This window comes from Anolis carolinensis, unplaced genomic scaffold (assembly GCF_035594765.1).
Source record: "Anolis carolinensis isolate JA03-04 unplaced genomic scaffold, rAnoCar3.1.pri scaffold_113, whole genome shotgun sequence".
NCBI lineage: Eukaryota > Metazoa > Chordata > Lepidosauria > Squamata > Dactyloidae > Anolis > Anolis carolinensis.
Genome location: NW_026943922.1, coordinates 5001 through 10000, shown reverse-complemented (window position 1 = coordinate 10000; position 5000 = coordinate 5001).

The window sequence follows — 5000 nt, the reverse complement described above, 5'->3', positions numbered from 1 at the left end:
TTGCTCCTGACACACACAAAAACTGCAAAAGACTATGCGGATCCAGAATAGGCCTTTACAGCTATTTGAAGACCCACTACCAAGTCTTGGAAGACAATCATACTCGGCCACAGGTGATAGATGATGATGATGATATAACATACAATAATAATTATTCTTATTATTTTATTTTTATTTTTATACCCAGCCCCATCTCCCCAAAGGGACTTGGGGCGGCTTACATGGGGCCAAGCCCAGGATAAACAAACAATGTAAAAACACAACAATAAAACAAATCAATCAACAATAGAATAGATCATAAAAACTAATAAGATCACATACCCTGTTTCCCTGAAAGTAAGACATCCCCAAAAAATAAGACCTAGTAGAGGTTTTGCTAAATTGCTAAATATAAGGCCTCCCCTGAAAGTAAGACCTAGCAAAGTTTTTGTTTGGAAGCATGCCCGGCGCCCGTCAAACAAAACACCGTAGCATGCAGGGTTGGTAAATGTACATAATAATAATAATAATAATAATGTATCACACAGTCCTAGACACTTGGGAAGTGTTCGACTTGTGATTTTGCAATACGAAATCCAGCATATCTATCTTGTTTGCTGTGTCATAATAAAATAATAATAATAATAATAATAATAATAATAATAATAATAATAATAATAATAATAAATACATCACACAGTCCTAGACACTTGGGAAGTGTTTGACTTGTGATTTTGTGATACGAAATCCAGCATATCTATCTTGTTTGCTGCGTCATACAATAAAATAAAATAATAATAATTATTATTATTTTATTTTTATACCCCGCCTCCATCTCCCCAGAGGGACTTGGGGCGGCTTACATACCAGTTGTATATGTAAATAATGGTAGTAACAAGAAATTCTTGACAGGGGTCACAGTTTGTCTGGTTTAGTTATGTTGGTTTGTGATGACAACTTCTGTACAGTATAGAATAAATGTTCATTTTTTTTTGTTCAACAATGGATATGAATTCTTCTTCATAGAAAAATAAGACATCCCCTGAAAATAAGACCTAGCGCATCTTTGGGAGTAAAAAATAATATAAGACACTGTCTTATTTTCGGGGAAACACGGTAAAATAGTCATACTTTAGTAAAATCCAGGATTGGCTCCTAAAAGGAACTGGGCCAAAAAAAAAATACTCACAAGACCACACTAGTATAAAGCAGGTTAAAACTCACAAGTCAAAATTCAATGGGTAATTGTGGCAGAGGACATAGCAAATTCCTGAGATGTCTCTTTGGGTCCGCCAATGCAAACCTGTATGGTTAGGACCATAAATGAGGCAATTTAATGTCAGAACTCATGATCTATCTTAGGCTCTTACCTTAAACCATTCTGCGTAAGGCATGAAAACGGCAGGACCCTCCAGGCCAGCCTGGCGCGCGATCAGGAACGCCGTCATCATGCTTTCCAAGTCATAGTCCTCAAAGCCTTTCTTCAGCAGATGGCTCAGGAAGTCTGGGAAAAAGACTTCCCCATAACACACACGTCTCCCACCTTTTTCCCAAAGTGAAAACAAAACAGTATGTGGGCTCAAAATGCCAAAGTCCGATCCAACCACGGACTCGGTATCTACCTTTAATCAGTGGTGCGGCTCCCGACTGGCAGACCAGCAGCGTGGAAACGCAGGAGAGGACGTGATGCCAGTTGACTTCGCTCGTCTCCAGGACGTGCTGCAAATGGCGGACCAACTCCTCCGGCTTGAAGGGCACAAACAACTACAAGGGGAGACAAATCCAGAAACGCCTTTCACCATCCAAGCAAGGAAGATGGAAAACCATCTCAAGAGTCAGCAGATAGTTTGCTCCTGAGTGAGCAGTGTTATGTTTGGTTGGAGGCCAAAGTGGTTGAGGGGTGTCGCACCTCAGAATAGTTCACCTTGCTATTGACAGTCTTTTGTAGTTTTATTGAGCAAAAGCAGTATACTGTATATACTCGAGTATAAGCCTAGTTTTTCAGCCCTTTTTTTAAGACTGAAAAAGACCCCTCGGCTTATACTCAGGTGAGAGTCCTGGATGGCTTATATTTGGGTCAGCTTATACTCAAGAATATATGGTATATTTATTATTTTTCTCTATTATTATTGGTATTATTACATTTATTATTTTTCTCTATTATTGTTGCTACTACAGTAGAGTCTCATCCAACATAAACGGGCCAGCAGAATGTTGGATAAGTGAATAAGTTGGATAATAAGGAGAGATTAAGAAAAAGCATATTAAACATCAAAATAGTTTATGATTTTACTAATTAAGCACCAAAACATCATGTTATACAACAAATTTGACAGAAAAAGTAGTTCATTACACATTAATGCTATGTAGTAATTACTGTATTTACGAATTTAGCACCAAAATATCATGATATATTGAAAACATTGACTACAAAAATGTGTTGGATAATCCAGAACGTTGGATAAGTGAGTGTTGGATAAGTGAGATTCTACTGTATTGCATTTATTTTTCCTTTGCTTTTCCATTTTCTCTTTTTTGTTGTTGTTTTGTTTTGGGTTTTGTTGTTTTTTCACTCAGTGCACTTTGCCCAATCCATTGTATGATTTTATTAACCATCATCATCATCATCATCATCATCATCATCATTTAATTACTTATTAATCGCCCTCCATCCAAGATGCTCTAGGCGATTTACAAGATAAAATTGTAAAGGATAAAAATACATACATACAAATATTGATAAAATTAACATAGATTAAAAGCTCTAGTAAAGAGCTAGGTCTTGAGTGCTAGGGTATTGCTGTGTTTTATCATGTGTTTTATAATGACTGTGATTTTATTTTATGCCTTTTAATTTTATTTTTGTGTTTTTTGTATTTGATACTCTGTATGCTGGTTTTATATCTGTGAGCCGCCCCGAGTCCCTCTGGGGAGATGGTGGCGGGGTATAAAAATAAAATTATTATTATTATTATTATTATTGACACAACGACGTTGTATGACACAGCAAACAAGATAGATATGCTGGGTTTCGTTTCACAAAATCACAAGTCGAACACTTCCCAAGTGTCTAGGACTGTGTGATGTATTTTCGGATGATGCGTGCAGATCCCAGCAGGGTGGCTTTTTGCAGTTGGCAGATCGTAATTTTGTCAATGTCTATTGTTTCCAAATGCCGGCTGAGATCTTTTGGCACGGCACCCAGTGTGCCCATCACCACCGGGACCACCTGCACTGGTTTCTGCCAGAGTCTTTGAAGTTCAATCTTGAGGTCCTGATAGCGGCTGAGTTTTTCCTGTTGTTTTTCGTCAATGCGACTGTCACCTGGGATGGCAACATCAATGATCCAAACCTTGTTCTTTTCCACAACTGTGATGTCTGGTGTGTTGTGTTCCAGAACTTTGTCAGTCTGGATTCGGAAGTCCCACAGTATCTTTGCGTGCTCATTTTCCAATACTTTTGCAGGTTTGTGATCCCACCAGTTCTTTGCTGCTGGCAGGTGGTACTTGAGGCATAAGTTCCAATGAATCATGATGACTGAGGGCTGTGCTGGCGGTAGTGTAACTACCGGCAGGTCCAACCAAGCCAGAGAGGCCTCAGCTGAGGAGCACAACCAAGAGCACCTAACCCATTAGCATTATGGAGAATCAAACCCAAACGAAGTCTATACTGGCTCGGTCGTCACCCAGGATAAAAAGGACCGCGGTGGATGCTGCTGATTCTGGACATCCATCGACAAGTGGGCTACGGAATCATCAAAACCCAAATGAACAGTCACAGAAGCGGCAGAAATACACAATGCCAGAAAACCGCACAATTATTATTATTATTATTATTATTATTATTATTATTATTTTACTCTATTATTATTATTATTACATTTATTATTTCACTCTGATCTTATTATAATTATTATTATTACTATTATTGCATTTATTATTTTACTCTATTATTACATGTATTATTTTCCTGTATTTATTATTATTATTACTATTATTTCAGGTATTATTTTACTCTATTATTATTAAAAGGATACATAAGCACATTTACACTGAAGAAGATGAGAATAATGATTTGATCAGAGTTGGACAGTCTTATCTTAAATTTGAACTTTATGTAAATATTCAAAAACATTTAACCTACTGATGCCTCAATTAATGTAATTTTATTGGTATCTATTTTTATTTCTGAAATTTACCACCCTCGGCTTATACTGGAGTCAATGTTTTCCCAGTTTTTTTGTGGTAAAAACTGGTTAATAATAATAATAATAATAATAGTAATAATAATAATAATAATACATTTATTTGTATCTCGCCACCATCTCCCCCAGAGGGGACTCGGGGCGGCTCACAGAAATATCAAATACAAAACAATAACAATATTCAATACATCAATAAACAATAACATGCACCCATTGTAATATTTGCACATTAACCAAAAAGAATAAAAACACACTTATTAAAAACATAGAATTTAAAAACAGTGAGGTTGCAATAGTAGATTAGCAAAGTGCACATCATAGGTTGTAAACTCAAAACATAGATCTATATATATAAAAGAGTGATGGCATCACGGCGATCCACAAAACAACAAAACTTTTTTGTGGCTTATATTCGGGTCGGCTTATACTCGAGTATATATGGTAGTTTTTAAAAGGAGCAGGACGACTGTGAAATGCTTGCAGTCAAACCCCAATTAAGGAAGACTTACTTTGCGGTAGAGCAAGGCGAGCACCGCATTTGTCCGAGCAAAGCTCCACTCTCTCTGGAGAGGAATGGCATCGGAAACTGATGGAAAGAAAAAGAAAACTCAATTCACACAATGTAAGGCCAGGGCTGCTAATCAATTTTTTAAATTGTGTCAGAAGCGACTTGAGAACATATTGCAAGTCGCTTCTGGTGTGAGAGATTTGGCCATGTACAAAGACGTTGTCCAAGCGATGTCAGAATGTGTTACCATCCTGTGCTGGGAGTCTTCACGCATGTTCCCACAAGCTAGAGCTGACAGATGGGAGCTCA